General features: G+C 36.7%; 1 pseudogene; it reads right to left on the reverse strand.

The window, feature by feature from the left end:
• Positions 1 to 21,041: 21,041 nt before the first annotated feature.
• The window catches only part of LOC127102160 (probable ubiquitin-like-specific protease 2B), a 79,107-nt pseudogene continuing 77,149 nt past the window's right edge, over positions 21,042 to 22,999 (reverse strand).

A 22,999-nucleotide genomic window follows, 5' to 3' on the forward strand; every position in this document is an offset into this window, starting at 1 on the left:
ATCCGACACGTCCTTTTCGGTACGGATATGCGGGACTTGATGCTCTTTCCCGATTTGTAGCACTTATTCTTTGAAAAGTCGGGTCTTGTCTTTTGGATTTGAAAGCTTCCCATTCTTCAGCCGATATCAAACTTTCATATTTTCTAGGAAGCTCCGCATCCACAAAATTACCATCCGCATCCTTAAGGAACTTGGATGATAAAAATGTCCGAAACCCTCTAAGAAGCTTTCCGGCCAATTTCATACAAAACCCTCTTCTTTCTTCTTCGATGTTAAAACATCGCTAAGAAAAACATACAGATTGATAGTTAGTATCGGTAATTGAAAAAACATAATTGATACCGTATAATTAAGGGCCAAATGATTGTACCTTTATCTCACTCCAAATTTTTTCTTTGGACTCTTTCAACTCTTTATTTCTCCAATCATCACATGTAATGGGAATTTCATTCCTTACTAGTGCACCGATGAAACTAGTTAAGGTATGCCCATTAGGTTCTATAAGTTGTCCCTGGTTGTTCCAAGAGACATCTAGTATGATGCCTCGAGATCTTCCTTGGACCACCCTTCGCATTACTGTGATGCCTCTTCGAATTTCTTCTTCCGCGGATACTTTACTAACTTCCTCATGTTGGTTATCAGCCATGTCTAACCTGTAATAAACCAAGGAAACCATCAAATATCAAATATAACTTATAATCAAAGCAATTGAAAACAAAAAAATAAAGAAATCATGCATTATCAGATATAACTTATAATCAAAGCAATTGAAAACAAAAATATAATGAAATCATGCATTATCACATATAACTTATAATCAAAACAAATGAAAAAAAAAATAAAGAAACCATGGATAATTTACCTAAGTCACTAACATCTCTTTCTTTTCTTTGTTGGAATATTAATCACTTGTTTCTTAGCAATGCGTACGGATGAATTGATCCAAATTCCCTCATTATGATCGTTTCTTATATATGACTCATCCGGTATAAGATCCTCAACTTCATCATTTCTATTCAACTCATTCCGTCTAATGCATGACTCATTCTCAACATCAATATCACATTGATCGACACCGCTATCATCAGTCACTTTGTTAGAGAAAAGCACTATAGACCATTTTGTACTCTTCGGGTCATTCACATAGAACACTTGTTTAGCTTGAGATGCTAGAATAAAAGGTTCATCTTTGTACCCCACCCTAGTAAGATCAACTTGCAAAAATCCAGACTTATCCATTCGTATGCCACTACTATTCACCCACTTGCAACCAAAGATGGGAATCTGAAACTTCTCGTAATCAAACACCCAAATGTGCTCAATAACTCCAAAATATGACAAATTTGCATATTTGGGGTTTAAGTCCTTCATACTTGATATATGCATTGCTTCAGCTAGCACGGTGACACCACTATTTTGCATAGTACTCTTATCATCTTGTTCTTTGGTATAAAATGTGTATCCATTAATTGAATATGCGCTATGAGAAAACACATGCAAACTTGGACCATATGCCAAACATCTCAACCTTTCTGTTACCGAAGAAGGATCTGAAGAGCGCTTCAAATAAATATGATCCTTCAACCATTGTATGAAACTTTGATTGTGCTCTATAACTATCCAATTTTCATTTCTGTTCGGATTTAACCTTCGGAGTACATCCTTGTGCATTTCAACATATGGCTCAACCTCATTATTATTGTGCAGAACATACAAATGAACTTGATCCCGTTCATCCCTTGATATTGTCACAATTTTATTCCCAATTAATTTTTTACCTTCCATTTTGTCGAAAATCTGAGCTCTGGGGAGTCCAATCGATTGAACGTTAGACAAATATTCAGTACAAAACTCAACAGCTTCTTTAACAATGTATCGTTCAACAATACAACCCTCTGGTCGACTTCGGGATTTCACGTACCCTTTTAATATTTTCATATACCGTTCAGCAGGGTACATCCATCTCATATAAGCTGGTCCACACAACTGTGTCTCTTTCACAAGATGAACAACTAAATGAACCATTATGTCAAAAAAAGACGGAGGAAAATACATTTCAAGCTCACACAAGGTAATTACAATCTCTTTTTGTAGTGTTGGTAAGATCTCGGGATCGATCACCTTACTACAATTTGACCTAAAGAAAAAACACAATTTAGTTATGGCACTTCTTACTTTTTCTGGCAAAATAGAACGTATACCCATCGGTAGAAAATGTTCCATTATAACATGGCAATCACGTGTCTTCAAATTCTTCAACTTGAGGTCTTTCATTGAAACAAGTCTTCTGATATCAGATGAGTATCCTTCTGGAACCTTAACTTCACTCAGAGACTTACACAAAATTTTTTTCTCCTTTCTAGATAAAGTAAAAGCAGCAGGTGGTAGATATGTTCGTCTTCCTTTCTTCACGGGTGCTAAGTCAGTTCTCATTCCCATTTTTAACATGTCCTCCCTTGCTTTAAGGCCATCCTTAGACTTGCCTTTTATATTGAGTAATGTACCGATAACACTTTCAAATACGTTTTTTTCAATATGCATAACATCGAGAAAATGTCTCACGTACAAAGACTTCCAATATGGCAATTCAAAAAATATCGACCTTTTCTTCCACCCACCTTTCACAATCTTATGTGCAAAAGGCTTGCCAAACTCAGTACGCACATCTTTCACCTTTTCAAAAACTTGTTCACCTGACAATGCGGGTGGAGCTCTACGATGTTCGGTGTCTCCATTGAATGCTTTTCTCCACCCACGGTAGTGATGTTTAGAATGTAAGAATCTACGATGACCGAGAAACACATTCTTCTGGCAAAGTTCCAATCGAATCGTATCGGTTCCGTCTTCACAAACAGGACACGCACGTTGACCTTTAATGTTATACCCAGATAGATTCCCGTATGCTGGAAAATCATTAATTGTGCCAAACAACATCGCCCTCAAATTGAAACTTTCTTTCCTATATCCATCATAAACCTCCACACCGTTCTCCCACAAAATCTTTAAATCTTCGATCAGAGGTGTCAAGTATACGTCTATGTCATTCCCTGGTTGTTTAGGCCCAGAGATTAACATAGATAACATCATGTACTTACGCTTCATACATAGCCACGGAGGTAGGTTATAAATCATAAGAATCACAGGCCATGTGGTATGTGAGATACTTTGAAGACCATGTGGGTTCATTCCATCAGTAGATAATGCCAATCGAAGGTTTCTTGCTTCTGATCCAAACTCAGGATAATCATTATCAATCTTCGACCACTGTGGTGAATCAGCCGGATGCCGATACATTCCATCAATAATTCTTTCATCTGCATGCCAAGTAAGATGTCTTGCATCGGTTTCACTACGAAACATGCGCCTAAATCTCGGAATTATCGGAAAATACCATAAGACTTTTGCGGGAGATAATCTTTTCTTATATCGAGACAAACCGCATTTAGGGAACTCAGTTAACATTGCATATTCGTTACGAAACAAAATGCAATCGTTAGGACAAGCATGTATCTTATCATAGCTCATGCCAATAGAGCACAACATTTTTTTTGCCTCATAGGTTCGATTAGGAAGAACATTATCATCCGGTAGCATTTCTCTCATAAGGGCCAACAACTCTGTGAAACTTTTATCCGACCATCCATTGCCCGCCTTTAAGTTGTACAACTTTAATACCGCAGAAAGTCTTGAGAATTTAGTGCAACCTTTGTACAACGGTTTCTCCGCATCGCTTACCATCCTCTCAAACATTTCAGGACAATCATGAAGATCTTCTTCCAGTGCTTCTACAATCTCTTCAACTCGATCACAATCGTATGTTTCCGTGTCTTTGTCGTATGAAGCATAGGTCGTACTACTTTTTCCACTCGATTCAACATTCTCGTTAATTTTCTCACCATGAAATATCCAACACTGATAACTTTGATCAATTCCATGCCTCAGCAAATGCGATTTCAATCCATGTGCGTCAACCTTACCAATATAACAACAACGCAAGCAAGGACAATGCATTCGTCTGGGGTTTTCAGCGTGTTGAACAGCATACTTAACAAATTCCAAAACCCCACTCTCGTACTCTTTGGTCATTCGATCGGCACAGATCCATGTTTTATCCATGGTTTTCCTACTTATTAAAGTAAACAATTAATCTAGACGAAAATACATAACTAAGGTAGTATCTTTGAACATTCAACTGGTCAAAACTATTATTCCATAGTAGTTTCAATGAACACTCGAATTGATTTCAAAATACATTCACCAAAATCCATTTAACATCCTAACTAGTATTCACCTGTCACCAAACTTTGTAGCTTGTTCTTTTCAGACTAGCATGAGTTAGTAAATTGATACACTAACTACTACTTTAACTCCTATTAGCATTTCAATAACTGATTTCAAAATACACTAATAAACCTTGTCCATTCAATATTAACTAACTTACTAATTTTATTTGCCAATTCAAACATGACTAACCAACTTTCCTAAATAACTAACTGAATCACATTTCAAATTTCATAACAGTCCTACTAACAAAACTGTTCTAATTAATCTCTAACAGTCTCTGACACATAATTAACAGTTTCATAGCTAACTATCGAATCAACTCAACTAACAATCATATTATCATTAACCAACTAACTACTTTTCACTAACTTACTAACTTAACTAACATTTCAAACTAACACTTTAATTCCCTAAACACTAACTGATTCAACTTCAAAACCAACATTCAACCCTAAGGCAACAGAATAAACTTCAAAATCTCAAAATTTGGGTCATTTTATATAACTGAGTTTTCACACATAATACAGAACCAACATTGGTGATACAGAAAAATATGACTGAGTTTTCAACAGAAGCAACATTGGTGATACAGAAAAATACAGAAAAATATAAAATGGGGCAAGAGTTTTCACACATAATGCTCATCTATAACACATTATATAAAATCAAATATCACTCACAAACCATAAACATTCACATATGCAAGAATGAATACAATGTAGTCATTACCTCTACTTCAACATGCATTTGGTACCAAAGTTATTTAGGGTTTGAGAAAGAGACTTACCAAGGTGTGGTTATGGTGAGAAGTACGTGAGCACCGCCGGTACAGTGAGAAGGAAGGGTTTGTTTCGCTGCCGGTATAGTGAGAAGAAATACGTGAGCACCGCCGTACAGTGAGAAATTTAGGGTTTGTTTCCAGAGAGAAATACGTGAGCACGGCCGCCGAGAGTGAGAAGGTAGGGTTATTGTGTGAGTTGAGAAGAAGGAAAACAAAAGCGCTTTTGTGGAAATGGCGTAAGTTTTTGAGGTGAGTGAAGAAGAGGGAAAACAAAATAACAGAGAACGAAAGCGCTTTTGTGGTCTGAAATTTTATTTTAATAAGACCTTAGACAGCGCTTTTGTGTAAAGCGCTTTCTAAGGTATGCCTAAGACAGCGCTTTCCAAAAGCGCTTTCTAAACCCCCCCTTAGACAGCGCTTTTGGTTTTAATTTTTTTTTTAATTTAAAGACTTTAGACAGCGCTTTACCAAAAGCGCTGTCTAAAGTCTATATTTATAAGCGCTTTCTAAAAGCGCTGTCTAAGACCCCCCATTAGACAGCGCTTTTATTATTTTCTTGGAACATTTTCCGTGTTGATTTTTTATTTTAACCTTAGACAGCGCTTTCTTTTAAAAGCGCTGTCTAAGATGCGCTGTTAAAAGTCATTTTTGGCGTAGTGAGTAAACAAACACAAACATTGCCTCTTAAGGAGGACTTCAGACAGGTGCCTGGCCAAGTAACAGGCCAGGTCTTCCAGACTACATGGAGTAAGGAAATTATACCTCAATGCAAATTGCTTATCAAGCAAAGCAAAGCAAAGTTCACAAGGAACTAATAGCAACTAAAGTACCTGAAATCAGTCAAGCACAATTAGTATACCAGACACAAAGTTAAAACAAAACAACATAAGCCAACAGACAATACAGTCAAGCATATGTGCAAAGCAACAAGCTCATAACAAGTGAGCTAGGCAACCTACAAAACAAACAAGTTAGTTCATGATAAACAATCAAACTCATTCAACTTGTATTGATCTCTTTGAAGCATTTGTTGCTTAACCTGAAAAACCAAGCTTAAACATGAGTGACAAGACCACTAGGACAAGCCTAGGGTCAAAAGGAGATAAAAAGTTTAAAACAGCAAGGGACAAGTGCCCAAAGTCAAGACAAATCAATCAAGAAGCAAACCTAAGTGGTTTCACATTCATATCATTCATCATTATCATTTCACAAGCAAATTAGGTCAAAGCATGGCATATAGAACCTCAAAGAAGTCAACAGAATGTCTCAACTCAAATTCAATTACAAACATTTGAATAAATCCTCAAATAAACCATGATCAAACATCATCCACAACATGATAGGAATACCAAATTTCAGCTCATTTGGATCAAAGGAAGTAGGGAAATTAAATTCAGAAACGCAAGGCAAGTTCAAGCATACTCATACAAAGCATCAAAACATGCACCAACTTCAATTAATCATAAAACAGAACCAACACATGATAAATGAATGGGACTAAAGCCATGATGTGCTTCAAGATGTTCACAATGCACATGTCAAATTTCAAGTCCATCCAATTAAGCATGAGAATTTCACAAATCATATGGCATCATATGTCACAAAAGTCAACAATTTGGTCAAACAGGGGAGAAATTACCAATCAAATAGGAAATGCATTCAACAATTCCAGAAAAATTCACACACATTCTCAACATGCACAAGTGTATTCATGCAAAAATCCAAACCATTTTGAGTTCAATAGGCATGGTAATAAAAACCATGAAGTTGGACATACATGGTGTGACACAAATTGTCACACCCCTATTCAAAAAATCATATCTCCACAACCAGCAATGATAAAATTACAAAATCTATTCCAAAATCACCATGAACATGTCTAGTTTAAGCACAAAAAATTTGGGAAGCATTGGATAAAGTATCACCATTTCACAAGCAATTTGGCAAGACATACACAAAATGGACAACATGAGCAAACCCTAGCACATTTAAAAATTCACACGTGCAAAAAATCTGAAAAAAACATCATAAAAAACTAGAGGTCATGAGGAGCATTCCACAAAAAATCCCATGAAAAATGGATCAAAAATGAGTGACTTATGATTTTTCTAAGTTGCCATACCAAAATGAAATAAGTATTGAAAAAGAAATGGATTAAATGAAATAATAAAACCGGCCAGTGGCAATTTTGTAATATTGGGTTCATTTAAGTGGAACGCAGCGTTCCAATAGACTGCGTGGCGTCCTCTGATTCGTTACATGGCAATGAAACAGTATCTTCATGCAGGGACACGGGTTTGACGAATCAAAAATAGAGTTCTGGGCAATAATTTCTAGGGTTCACGAGCTACAGTGCAGGTTCATCATCGTTGATGAACAAAATTCCCATATTTTGGAATCAAGCACACCAATCAACTTATCTCACCACGTATAATACAAATCCAACCTTAATTTTCAATAATTCGAACCAACAACAAAGAAATAAGCAAGAACACATTTAACAACCAAACTTTGAATCCATGTATCTTCCTTAATACTCAACCATTTCTCTTGATTCAAAGCTCAATACATTCATGGCAAAAAGATCTATAAGATGCATAGCACGATTTGGACAAAGGTGTGGTTCGAAATCTTACCTTGCTTGAAGAACAGTGATGAAATAGAGGTTGTTTGGCTGTGTTGAGCTAAAACAGATGCGTATGGAGGTTGGTATTGATGAATAGAAGCAAGACTTGAAGCTCAGCTGGCACGGATTAGCTCAAACACAAAGCTGCCATGGATGAAGCTTCAATGTAACAGTGTTAGGAATGGCTTTACAGTTGTGATTTGATGCTTGGAATGGCTTCACAAATGTTGGTGAATGAGGAACCAATGCCCAGAACACGGGTTCTTTGCAATTTTTAGAAAAAAGTTTCAAGTGAAGAAAAATGAGTGTTCTTGAGGGAAAACGAATTTTGATCTGGTTTGTGTGTTGTGGCTAGGGTTTTCAGACTGAAAATGTGCACTATATACTTTAATTAACATTGCTTAAACATGGTTAGTGTAATGGTAAGTGAATTTGGCTTAATGAAAGTGTTTTGGTCATTTTTACTAAAAACCAACCAAAAATGCATGGGGTGTATGTTAATGCACGAAATTGGGCCTTAAACAAACACCAGATATGATTTCTGAACATTTGCCATTGGTAGAATATATTGGAAATGATTTATTTGAAAGTCCATTTTTCAACTCACCCCTTTTTTAATTCATGCACTTGGAAAAAGGCCATTTTGAATAAAAGATTTTTGGTGAATTGTGATGAAAGATTTGGATAGAACACATCAAATATGACTTGTAGCAAAAAACCCCACCCAATTTGGCCAAATGGTTTGGAAGATATGCCACTTTGAAGTTCAAAAATTTCTGAAAATGATTTGATCATAACTTGCCAACCACAAATGAGAAATGAGTGTTCTTGGACTTTTTGGAAAGGTGAGAGCAAGATCTTAAACTTTCATGTTGGAAACAATTTCATTTGAAGCTTGTATGATGATGTAAATTTGAGGAGCAAAACTTTCCATTTTTGGCAGTTTCCAATTACAGGTCACCTGCCATTTTTGGAAACTTTTTGTCTGACTTTATTTTCTCCAATCTTGATCTTTGGAATGCCAAATGAGATATGTATGGACATGAATGAAGCCTTACAAACCATCTCCCACCTTCAAATCCATAAAATCAAGCACAGTTGACCATAGTTGACTTTCTAGGGTTTCTGGTGGACTGAACAATGACTGATGACTTCTGAGCACCCAATCCTTGACCAAATCACTTCAAAAGGACCCCTAGGCCATGTGAACATGTTGGACCAACCCAAGGGCCTTGTCTCAATGGAAATTGCGCTTGCTTGCTTGATTGACTGATCTCCTGACCAATTTGACCTAATTTGTCAGATGAACTTGCACTTGGGCAAATGGACAATGCAATGTTATGCAGTGGACTATGCTATGTTAATGACCTAATATGAAATGAATGTACAGAAGGTAGGTGCAAATTTGAGGTGCTACACTCCTCACTCTAACCCAAGCCAAAAATCTTTTCTTTAAACTTTGACTTTGTTTCAAATTAGAATCCTAGGCTTTATGCCTTTGACTTTTAAAAACCATTTTCATCAATACTCATGTGTGAATGAATCTTAATCCATCGCTGACCTCATTTTGTAAGTAAATCTAACTTGTAAATATAACTCATTTCAAGTTGTTTTTGTGGTTCCAATGGCCACCTTACTAAAACCTTTTTCATAAAAATTAGTCATAGGTCTGAGTTATCATAGTGGTTGATGTAAATCTCAACTTATCCTTAGTGATTGGATTATAAGTCTTCCATGCTTATTATAGGGTTAACCCCTCACTAGTATGTTGAAGCTTTCCTCACATGGTGGATTGTTGGTTTAGGCTGAGTTTTCTCCCTTTGATAATAAAAGACCTTAAGGCTTTTGGGCAAATCAATTCACCAATCTTTGTAATTTTTATCCTGAACTACGAGGTTTTAATCCACCTTTGTGACGGTACATAGGCAATGGGTTCATCCATTCAAACAACAAAATTTGTAAATATAATTTATTCTCTTCTCATCCCTCCAATCTTTTGCACATATTTTCACAAATACCAACCTACAACACATATTTTCAAAAAGGGTTCCCTTAGAGTACTAAGGATGTTTTGGGTGCGTAAAACCTTCCCATTTCATAACCAACCCCCTTACCCAGATCTCTGACATTTATTAGTTTTTGATTTGATAAAACTTCTTACTTGGCTTTTGTTCGCTTTTTAGCCTTTCCTTTGGACAAATAAAAGTGTGGTGGAGACTCGAATTGTATGTTTACTTTTGGTTTAGTCAATAAAACTAAAGGTAACGAAAACCCCGCTACAATCATATACCTCGTGAGGAGAATCAGATAGCAGATGCTCTGGAAACTTTGTCCTCCATGATTGTTATGAACCGGTGGAATGATGTTCCTATAATAAATGTTATGCACCTCGACAGACCTGCTCATGTGTTCACCGCAGAAGAGGTCATTGATGACAAACCATGGTATCATGATATTAAATGCTTTATTCAAAGGCATGAGTACCAACCTGGGGCATCAAACAAAGATAATAAGACTCTTAGATGGTTGGCTGGTACCTTCTTTCTGAATGAAGACGTGTTGTACAAAAGAAACTTTGATATGGTCTTGCTCATATGGGTGGATAGACACGAAGCAGGTATGCTGATGACGAAAATTCATGAAGGATCCTTTGGTACCCATGCCAATGGACATGCAGTGGCTAAAAGGATGTTAAGGGCAGGTTACTATTGGCTGACAATGGAATCTGACGGCTGCAAATATGTGAAGAAGTGGCATAAATGTCAGTTCTCTCCTCTCCATGACCTTTCTCTATGTGGGGCATCGACATGATTGGTATGATTGAGCCCAAATCTTCCAACGGACATCATTTCATTCTGATGGCTATTGATTATTTCACAAAGTGGGTTGAAGCGGCCTCATACACCAATGTGACCAAGCAGGTGGAAGTCAGATTTATCAAGAATCAACTTATTTTCCATTATGGTGTTCCATGTAAGATCATTATTGATAATGGATCAAACTTGAACAACAAGATGATGAAATAAATGTGTGCAGAATTCAAGATTAAACACCATAACTCATCTCCTTACAGACCCAAGATGAATGCGGCCATTGAAGCTACGAACAAAAATATAAAGAAGATCATCCAAAAAATGGTTGGGACTTATAAGCACTGGCATGAGATTCTCCCTTTTGCTCTACATGGGTATCGTACATCCGTTTGCACTTCAATTGGGGAAACCCTTTTCTCTCTCATATATGGCATGGAAGCAGTGCTCCCCGTGGAAGTTGAGATCCCGTCAATGAGAGTTTTGATGGAAGCAGATTTGTCTGAGGCTGAATGGTGTCAGAGTAGATTTGATCAGTTGAATTTAATTGATAAAAAGCGGATGACGACTTTATGCCATGGTTAATTGTATCAACAAAGGATGAAGAAAGATTTTGATAAGAAGGTTTGACCTCGTGTGTTCAGAGAAGGCGACCTCGTGCTCAATAAGATCTTGTCTTTCATTACTGATTCTAGGGTCAAGTGGACTCCTAATTATGAAGGACCATATGTTGTTAAGAGAGCTTTCTCTGGTGGTGCTTTAATCCTTATAACTATGGATGGTGAGGAGCTCCCTCGTCTTGTGAATGCTGATGTAGTCAAGAAATACTTTTCCTAAAATATAAAAGAACAGCTTGCTAAGTTTAAAACCCGAAAGGGCAGCTTGGGTAAAAAAAGAGCGTCTCGGTGGGCCGGAAACCCGAAAGGGCGATCCAGGCAAAATTTAGAGACATAAACAGAAAATGATTATCCCGATAGATTGACACCCGCAAGGGACAGTCTAGGAAAAGGTTAAGGATTATAGCAAGTAACTGCATCAAGCCAGACTTGATCAACTTAAAGAGACTTCTCCCATCAAAGTCTTCTTAATCAAATTACTCTCTCCATAAGCTCAAACACAATGGATTTCAAAGTTGATAGAGAGAATAGTGGCCATTGCATTTTAATGTAGCCTTTTCCTATACTTACCATTTTTTCATCTTTGTAAATGATCTATGGAGTCCTACCATTTGCGAACCAACATTCCTTCAATAATATTCGAGACTCTATCCATTTGTTTGCAACTCTTATTTTACTTCCTTATCGCAAAATGACTTTTTACTTTTGATAAGAAAATTCTTGAAACAAAAGCTTAAAATATTTTGTTCTTGCTTTTAAGAAGTGTGCGTGTGTTTCTTTTAATTTATGAACATAATAAGGAATGTCAACAATAATCCTATAAAAGGTTGGATTATGATGTGTGGAGCTCAGTGCTTTCTTAAAATAATGTCTTTATTTTTCCCAATGGAATTACAACAGTGGATGATTTTTTCTTCTTTAGGAGACCTTCCCTCCATTTGGCACCATTATGTTAGTATCCCTAGAGAAGATTGGGCTTGAAGGCAACTTTACTCCATTGACGACTTCTTGTTTTATCTCCAGTGAGGCTTCCATCCTATTGAGATTAGCCAAGTGTTCATTTGTACTGATATGTTTATTTCATCTCCAGGTCATCTACTATTGCCTGTTTTGTCAGCATAAACATGACACACATTCATGCATGCATATACGTCATGTGTAATTAAATTCATAGTTCATATTCATATTGCATCCCTTGTGTTGCTTTACTTAACTTGGCTACGTTTATCCCCCAAGTGATGTATATTTCCTCTCTTCAGTAGAGTCGTCGACCTTAAGCAGAAAGTGTATACCCTTTCTAAATCCCCACTGAGTTTATTCCTCGTGGAAGATTTCACTAAGAAGAGTCTTGTTTGACTATCCCTCTCCAGTTTATTCTTGGATTGAACCCGATCTCTGACAGGTCTGATATTGAATCTCTCTAAGCTGTAAAAACCTAGATTTATGGTACATTTATTTTGTACCTTCAAATACTTCGATCCCCCGTAAAGAAAACTTGTTTATGGTTTCCCATAAAAGACAAATTTTGTTCCCCAACAGTGTTCTTGTAACACTCCCTTTGAAATCTCTACCTAACAACAAGTGGCAATCTCTTTATTTGAGAAGCTTGTTTAGTTCTCGGATTTTTGTTTCGAATGACAAATGGCAGTCTCTTTTCTGAGAAGTTTCTCTCTTCCCAGTGAAGTTGGCACACATATCAACTTCCTTAATCTTCCATCAAATGGTTATCTCTTCGGAAAATTCCTGTAAGAGAAGTTTGTTGGAGCTCTTTCACCCTTTTCAAGTGGAATACTTTATTAAAGAAGAAACCGAGACCCGTTCGTGGAATACAACTCGAATTTTTTGTTAAAGTTTATTTACCCTTTCCAAGTGGAAGACTTGATTAAAGAAGAAACTGAAGCCGATTCGTGGCATACAACCCAAATCGTGTGGAAATTTATTCGACAACAAGTGGCGGTCTCTTTATTTGAGAAGCTTGTTTCGATTTGGACGACAAATAGAAGTCTTTTTCGAAAAGTTTGTCTATCCCTAGTGAGGTCCTTTCACCAAATGGTTATGTCTCCAAAAAATTCTTGTCAAAGAAGTTTGTTGGAGCTCTTTCACCCTTTTCAAGAGGAAGTCTTGGTTAAAGAAGAAACTGAGACTCGTTCGAGGCATACAACCCAAATAGTTTGTTGAAGTTTATTTATCCTTTTCAAGTGAAACACTTGATTAAAAAAGAAATGGAAACCCATTTTGTAGCATACAACCCGAATCATGGTTGAAATTTATTATCCAACAATAGATGGCAGACTCTTCTCTGAGAAGTTTATCCATTCCCGTGTTGAAGTTTATCAAGATATCAATTACTCTTCCGTCAAATGGCTATCTCTCCAAAAGAATCCCGTCAGATAAGTTTTTCGAAAATAATCACTTTTGCTTCCCCAAAGTGAAGTTAAAAACGGCTAATGGAAATTTCCCCAGTAAGCCCGTTATCAAAAATCATCCTCATTCAAATGGCTATCTCTCTGGAAAATTCCCACTAGAGAAGTTTGGCGAGATTCCTTTCAGATCATGCTATTTTCTCTTTACTTGAGAAATTTGTTTTGAAGATCCCCGGTGGAGTCATTGGTTCCCATCTCCCATTTAGTGATCATCCTTTTCTCAAATGAAATTCTATTAAAGAAGAAACTGGATCCTTTTTCCAATATTGGATATTCACTCTCATTCAATTATCAGAAATTACGTTCTCGTTCCCGGTGGATTGTTAATTTTACCCCTAGTAATTTAAACACTTTCCCCAGTTTGTTAGCCTTTGGTGTTATTCCCCGGTGTTAGTCCCTCTTCTCTCTGCTTGGTTTCTCCAGCAGTAGTGTGTCTCTTGTGGCATCATAACCCACGAAATTTAGAGTCTTGCATTCATATCATATCGTAAGCATCATTGCGGTATCTTAGGATCAAAATTTGTGCATTTTAATATTCAAGTCCCTCCAATCTTGCCGAGACGAAGATTTCAACCTTCATATCTCCGGATGGAGGAAACTTAAATAGGGGCAGCTGTAATACCCTAATTTTCACCCATAAGATCCCTTATCATTTTTATCATTTTCATAAAGTCTAGGTCATCAAATACTTTTATGTATATCCTTATGCTTTGCTAACCCCACAAAAATACAAAAGATATATCTGTCTTGCTTTGCTTTGTTTGTAGGTTAGGGTTTTGGCATCAAGAAGTGCAAGGGATGGATCCATAAAGGCTTAGTGTGATCATAAATATATCAAGATGATCAGGAGTCTCCCTCCATAAATAATCAAAGTTTTTACTCACCTCAATTCAAGTTCATCAAGTCACAATTCATTTGACACTCCAAATTAGGGTTTTGGTCAAAGTCAGCTTAATGTTGACTTTTTGACCAAAGCATGATCCTATGGCTTGAGTCATGATCCAAGGTATTAATATGTATCCTCATAACCCACTCATACAATTCAAATGGTTCAAGAGGTTAGGTTCATGAACAGATGAAAGTTTAAACACAACTGATGAAAAAGTCAACAAATGCTTAAAGTCAAAGTTTGACTTTTAAGACTTTTAGTCAACTATAGACTTTTCAAGTCAATGATTATTAAAATATGATCATTGAAGTCATTTGATCAATTTTAGTCAAGAAAATCAAGGTTACTTGCAGAAAGGGCAAAGATGGAGAATTTGAAATTTTTACTAAGTCCCTAAAAATCATGTCCAAGTACCCAACTTTTCAAGGGCATAACATGTGATCTAAGACACCATTTTCTTTGCTAAAATGATCAGGTTAAAAACCTTTCTTCATATTTCAACTTTGTCCTAGGTGATTAAACCTTAAAAAATGCACGGATAAGGAGATATGGGGTCATGAAGTGGATGATTCATTTGTTTGTCAAGTGGTAAAACACTTGGTAAAAATTTCAGCATGATGACCTAGTCAAATGACCAACTTTATGCCAATTTTTCACCAAGAATCCAACTTATTCAAGCAAATTGATCAACATGAAAGTTGTAGATCATGATTCCATCTTTACAAATGTCCAATATCAATATTTTCCCATGCTTGGGCTAAGAGAATCGAATTTGGGAAGATAGCCTCATGGAATGGTTCATAGGTCGAATTCCAAGCCAAAGTACATTACAAATCCAAACAAATCCACAAGTACATGTACTTCTTTCTTCCAAATCCCCCCTAATTATAATATTTCACCCACTTTTAAGCTATTATCCTAGTAATTAAACCAATACACAATGAACTATTCCATTTGTTGCATAAAGTAACTTTAATCCAACAAGAAGTACCATTGAGCTCCCAAATGGACTTGGATCTGATACATACCAACTCCAGACCTCAAGTCAACTCCTATGCTTCAGCAAGGACATCACAAAACACTACATGAACTCCTTTCTTTTTCCATGCTTCCCACTTGGAGAATTATGCAAGAACCAACCAAGCAAGCAATGAAGTACAAGCCATGATTATTTTATGATATCTGAGGCTTCTTGAACCCTCAAGGATCCCTATAAATAGAGGAAAAAGCCTCATATATCCACACACCAAGATTACCAAGAAAACTTCATTTTTGCAAGCTTTTGACCTTAACCTTTATTTCTCCCATTTGGCTCGAGCATTCTGCAAACCAAAGAGTCCAACCATCTCTTGGGAACTCATAGACATTATGAGGGACATCAAACAGTAGCTGGAAGTGGTATTGAAGAGGCATTGTACATTGCTTCAATAGGTATACTCTTGCACTTCAAAACTGACTATACATGCATCATTTCCATGTGATTTCTGAAGTAAACATGTAGCACTTATTGTATTAAGGTTGACCAATAACTCACATGCCATTCATCTTGCTGTTTATGTGAATTTAAGTTACATGAAACCTAAAGTTTCAGTTCTGGTTTTGGCCTTCGTGCATCTTCATATTTGAGTATTGGCTAAAACTTATCGTACTATTGAGTTCCTTACGTTTTTCTAAGCGATTTTGATCTTTATTTCATAAAAAAATGGTTGAGAAATGAGAGAGATATGATTGTTTAAAAATCTGGAAAAAAAAAGATGAAAGAAAAAAAGAAAAAAGAATGAAAAGCGTGAGGTTGATGATGATGCTGAGTTGGCATTGAAAAAGTCAAAGGAAACCTGTTATATAATATATACAATTCTTTGATTTTAAATCAACAGATGTATCGCCTCCCTAGTGGTAGACGCCCACGCCTTAAGTCACTTGTAACCAAAAGGTTTGGGGTTCGAATCCCCCTCACCCCAGCCTTTGGTTTTTATTTTTCCAAATAGCGCATCGAACCCCAAGAGTTCGAACCTGGCTAGTGAAATTTTTATTTTTTTCTCACTTGTTAAATATTTATTTTTCTTCATAACTTCAAAAACCCATAACTTCATGATCCCTTAACCTTTTTAGCCCATTCTTTTTGCCATGTGTTCATAAGAATGTCTATTTTATGATGATACCAAATAATATTATTTATTTAACCACTTTTGATTGGATGGAAAACATGTGCTTTTTAAGTGTTTTTAAGGATCCTAATCAATTCCTTTGGTGCATCTCTTGTTTGTTCTTGTTGTTGAATGCTTGTATGATCATAGCAAACTCTTTCAAGTGTTGATTGTTGTCCTTAACATGTTTAAACTTGATTATTTTCATATCATGTCTAAATTAATTCACCTTGAAAACATGTTTGAATGAATGGTTAGGAGATGATTAGGGTTTCCACTTGCGTGTTTCTTTTTCATGCCATGATTAGGATTTAGGTCTAAACTTGTCCTTAACATGCTCTTTCCTCTTGTTTAACTTATATGCATAGTGATCCACTTAATATTTTACTTTGTCCATGCCATTTTCATATGATCCATGTTTTAAATATCTTTCTTTTGTCACAACTTGACTTGACAACCATATATCTTGATTATGATACTTGTCTTATGTGGTTTGATACCCTTGTGTTAAATAATATACACTTGTTTAAATCATGTCTTGTAATTCTATCCCAATTTGTGATGTTATATCCATATCTTGTAATTGTTTATCACTTCATTCAAGTATTTCCTTTATAAACTCCCATGATGATTGAATATGTACCTTATACTTGTTCATGTGTTATCACTTATGGTATTATGAAAACCTTTGTCATGACTTGTTTATGATCATCATACTTCAAAAACATGTAAGTAACTTGTTCATGGCTTGCCAATTTATGTATCTTTATGTACCTAAATCCAAGGGAAAGGATCTTATGTTGACTTCTTAGTCATATACGGTTTGTTTGTTGACTTTACTTGTCCATTCATGCATTAGCCCTACCCCTTTTTCAAACAAAAACAGTCATTTAAACTTTGACTTATCTTTAGTCAATGGAATTTCAACTACACTTGAAAATGATTTAGTACACATAAGGCATTTCAAACACAAACCCTGACTTACTTTTAGTCAATGGATCTTTCAAATGTTTTAGTACACATGAAGCATCTCAAACTCAAACTTTGACTTAACTTTAGCCAAGTAACACTTTCCAAATTCAAAAATACAAACAACTTTTAAAAATTTAGATAAATTCAAAAGGTTCCTGTAGATTACTACAAATTCTTAGGGTTCTAATACCTTCCCTTTTTCATAACCAACCCCCATACCTTTGATCTCAACTTGCTTGGTGTCGTACCTCGAAAAAAATGGGCATATGACCTAGCGAAGCGCAATCGCACACTCGCAGTGATGGACTAAACAGAGTCCCCACCGAACTTTATTTATTCCGAAAAAGGAAAAGGTAAATATCGATAAAACCCAAGAAAGAACGACAATGATATTGGTCGTCGCAACCAAATCAGGGTTCGGGAGTCGATTACGCAAGGGGAAGTTATTAGCACCCCTCATGTCCGTTGTACTCAACGGGAACCGTTAGGTTAGTTGTGCGCATTAGTGTTAGTTTGAAATATTAGGCTTTTCAAGTTATTAGGTGGGAAAGAAAGAATGGAAGAGAGGAGAATGTTTTTGGATTTTCGACGATGGACTAAACCTAATTTTTTTATTTGTGGGCCTGGCAAGATTTACAAATCCTGCTCCTACGTATCTCAATAGAGAAATCAAGCCTTACGTAGTTCTGGATAGAAAAAAATGTGTGTTTGCTGGTCGATTTTAGCAAATGCTACTTTGTGTCAAATCGACGAAAACATTGTTGGACTATCCAAAACAAACGGAGAAACATTGCCTTGCATTATTTTGAAACAAAGTACCTTTCATTTGTGAAAGGGTTTAAGAGTCAATCGCACGGCGGTGAGAAAAGAAATTGATTGGTTTGATGTGTCTTAAGTAATGGAGAGAACATGGATGGGCGAGATATCCATCTCGAATCCTAGTCTTAGGAGTGCGTTGTATCCACCACATTCCATTTCCATCTTATTTGCAAAAGTGTTTAATAAGGATTAAGTGTTTTGAATTTGATTGAGAAAGGGTTTGAAGAAACCTGTATTGACAATTTTAAATGATTGCGAGAGCTAAGATAGGCGAGGCATCCACCTCGAATCTTAATCTCAGGAGTGCATGGTATCCACCATGTTCCATTTCCATCTTTATTGGAAACATGTTAAATAAGAATTAAGTATTTTGAGTTTTATCATGAAAATGGCTTGACGTTGGATCAAGCATTGATGGACGTTTAAGAGAAAATTGAATGAATGTTTGAGAGAAACATAATAGATAAATTTGGATGATGGCGAGAGCTAAGATAGACGAGACATCCATCTCGAACCCTAGTCTCAGGAGTGCGTGGTATCCACCATGTTCCATTTCCATATTTATTGAAAAGGTCTTAAATATGATCTAAGTTTTTTTGAGTTTTTATTATGAAGATGGCTTGACGTTGGATCAAGCATTTGATGAAGGTTTGAAAGAAATGGAATAGAATGGGAGGAAGAAATGGATTGATTTGTTTATTGAGAAATTACTTGACGTTGGATCGAGTCATTATTTTTGATATTTTTAAAAAGAAATTGGTTTTATTCTTGTGTTAGTAGCTAACTAAATAGTCAAGCAAATAAAGAAATAAAAAACAGTAAAATTATTACATGCCATGGGAGTGGGGGTACATTTTTTCGAATGGGGATTCAAAGTAATGAAATAATTAAATTGGATCAATCAAAGAATAAACAATGCATGAGTGTAGGTGCAAGAGAACTGTCTCCTGGTAAGAAGGCCCAAGAGTAAGCCATGCGAAGAACATAAATAACACAACAAGTTATATTTACAAAACACTCAAAAATTAAATTGAAAGAAACAATATCGGGACGCGCACGGATAAAAATCGGGATGCGAGGATTCGAATCAAAGTCACATAACGCAAGAACGTGCACAGAGGAGAAAATTGAGACATAAACAAAAGCAAAAAAAAATCCTATGTAATGTGCTCAAAGCCGGTTTGCGTATATTGACAACAATCGAAATGTCATATGCGATTAATCATAACACGGCAAAATTCTACTGTTATCTCGATAAAGTAATTGTAGGTAAACAACATGAGAGTTGTTGAATCCATAAATTAAAATGGATGCTTTGGCAATAAAAATAAATAAAAAGGGTAAACATTAAAAAATGAGTATAGGAGAAATTAGGTTAAAACATAAACATGAAAAATTTAAATGCTAAAAGAAACAAAATGTTGCATATGGGTATCGAACCCACTACCTGGGTGGGAATGATGAAACTCCACGCCCACCCGACCAAGAGCCGTCAGCTGTTAAGCTATGGCCAAATAAATAAAAAAAGGAAAACGATAATCAACTAACGAAAAAATAAATAACAAAAGGGCCTCAACATGGGCCGCGGGACCTAGACTAAACAAAAGAATCTTGGACGGTTTGGGCTCGTGACCACCTGATCCAAGCATTGGCCCAAACGTGGAAGGCAATGAAGGAATCCAAAAGTCATCCTTAGCCGTATGGCTGTCGGCGTAGATAACCAAGAGTGCCTAATCTAGCACTAGCTAGCAATATTAATGAAAGGCAGCTGGGAAACCATAAAAGTTCCAATGGCACAGTGATTGAATATTCAAACAAATGGTTTTAAATGTTTTAAATGAAAAATAAATGCAAGGAAATGGTATTTGAAAAGGAACCGGCAGTGAATGAAATGAAAAAAAATAAACAGCGTCTCTTCCCTCACCAAAACCCGAGTTATTCTCGGAGAAAGTCTAACCTTCTCAACTTGAGGAGATCCAAAAATGAATGACCGCAACAACAAACGAACACCGGCGATGGAGATGAAACCCGACCGGAAAGCACAAAAGGAACCGTTTACAAAGAGGTCAAGCGACGATTGGGCGATGGACGTTTGAATCCCTCCCTCTTTCGCCAATCGATTCCCACCGGTGCGCTCAAAACTCGCCTCCCTTGCCTTCGGTATGAGCTTCGCCCAATGACGGTGAAAAAAGGTATAGAGTTCTTCAGACTTTCCTCCTTTACTTTCGTTGATCAGGGTTTTGCCGTTCGTTCGCCATTATCTAATCTTTTTTCCTTTATGAACAGTATCCTCCCCCTCACAAAATTAGAGTTTGCTCTTTATATGCGTGACCAACCGGGACCACGGAAGCGAACTCACAGTCTTTCATAGTACGGAGTTGCTTGGGGAATTTTTGTCCTCTTTCAACTTGTGGTCCCTCCTTCAATCCTCCACTCATCCTTTAACTGTGGGTAACAAACAAATTACCTCCCTAACTCCCTTAGACGAAATATGATATGTTTTTGATGTAAACTGATTTTGTGTGGTGTTGTTAACTTGGGGTAAACCGTCCCTTTTTCGCAGGGGAGAGCAAGACGCCATGAGTTTTTTCGATGAGGCTTGTCAGCATGATGATTGATTCGTCAATTAAACTAGCTCCTGGTATGCGATCGCGTGATAGTTTCGCTGTTTTGTTATTGTTTTGGAGTGACAGTTGCATGATTTGGTTTGTTATTCACAGGGCGTTGGTTGCGTTTGTTACGGTTTGCGGGGCCTTGGCTACCTGATACGATTTTGGCCTTGCGTTTGTTACGGTTTACAGGGCCTTGGCTACAAGATACTGACATCTGCCGACAATCAACAGGTGGAGATACGGCTGGTACTTGCAAATCCTTGAAAATAATTCCAGGTCCCCTCACCCATGATGCAGCTCTTACGGGTGAAACAATTGGGGAACTGAATATCAGTCTCAGTAGAGCCATTAGAAGGATTATCATGCCACATAATAGGATAACAGCTTGCTCGAGATGAACCTGCTTCTGCTCTGTACTCAATAACTCCTGACACTAACGAGAGAGGACCTTTGCCATGGCAATCAACAGGGGGGCTTGCAAAGAACTATTTTCAAATATATCATAAATTAAGTTCTGTATATGAGATCTTTTCAGAGAAGCCTGAGCCGGAAGTAACCAGTTACTAGTCAAAAAATTGGAGTACATTGTTATATTTAAAGGGTTAAATTTGATAGGAGCTTCATCCATAAAACGTTTCACGTAGTAACGAAAAAACAGACCACAATCATACAAGTCCCTTTGCTGAGGAAGCTCTAGTGAGATGAACCGCAGCTGTAAAAACTTAGAAGAAATGTCATCCACCATATTGGGGTGTCTCTCTTTCCATTCTTCACACAGGTAGCTTTGAATAACATTTTTAAGACCTTTATGATGTCCTTTCAAGGAGTCCATGTGCAAGATGCAAGGTACTTTGGAAGATTCTTTAATTTCTTCATCCCTGAAGCACGACACTTCCCCAGGATAACAGATGACAATCAAACTCCGGTGAAGACTGTAGTTTACGGGAATCATGATATAATCTTTTTCAGAAAGGTTAACTTTCCTTGTCCATTTACGTACATGTTGAAAAGTTGCTCTGCCATCAGAAGCACTTGAAGGATCTTTATCTAAATCAGCTAACTTTTGAAAGAAGAAGCTATTGAAAAAGTAAAACCTCTTCTGCTCATCAGTGGAAAGTTTGTTTTTCAAATACTTCATATAAAATTCAATGATAGTGTCATTGAGGAATGCCTTTGGCTGTAAAAGTGCAACATCTCTCTTACTAATGGAAACAACATCAGGTTCCCCCTTTGGATAAATAACCTCCTCAAATGATTTATCAAAAATGGGAAAATAATCCCTCAGAGAGAACAAACTACCCTGTCCCAATACAGAATTATTTCCAAAGTTATATGTATCAATGTCAAAAATTGTACTCCAGATATTTGTGTATCTCATATCCAATAATTTGATACCCTCATCAGCCCTAGACCAACATGAATCATAAATTGCAAATTTCAACAGCTTACAACCTGGTTTTTCATTTGTAATGCCAAATTCTTCAAAATCTTTTGATCTAAGGAAAAGGTTGATCGATGCTGTTTCAATCCTTTCAAACCAACATGATTCAATTTTTATAGTATCGTCAGTTTACCACTCAATTTTAAAAGGTTTCCCAGTTTGATTTTTTGTTGGGCCTTCAAGTTTAATGGAGCTGCACGTGAATATTAACTGAGAACAGGTGGAATATAACTCCTCATATTGAATAAAATAAGGGAGGATATCAACCACCTTTTGTAATTCATCAATTTTAAATGCAGTAGAGTCCGTATTGAATCCAACATCGGCACACATATAAACACCCTTGCATTCTAACCGCAACTGAAATGCTCTAATTGCGGGGTTGGGTTTAGACTAAAACAGGGATCAATTGCTGCACGAGGATGAAGATACCGTACACCTGATTTTCCTAACTTGTGATCTAATGTATTGAAGCTCAAAGCTGTTTTTTTTGTTTTTATTGGAAACATCGTTCAAAGTCGCTTGTAGACACATTAGAGAAAGTACTCAACTTTCACATCCGTTATAACATTTCCAAA

The sequence above is a fragment of the Lathyrus oleraceus genome, chromosome 1 (genome assembly GCF_024323335.1).
Source record: "Lathyrus oleraceus cultivar Zhongwan6 chromosome 1, CAAS_Psat_ZW6_1.0, whole genome shotgun sequence".
Classification (NCBI taxonomy): Eukaryota; Viridiplantae; Streptophyta; class Magnoliopsida; order Fabales; family Fabaceae; genus Lathyrus; species Lathyrus oleraceus.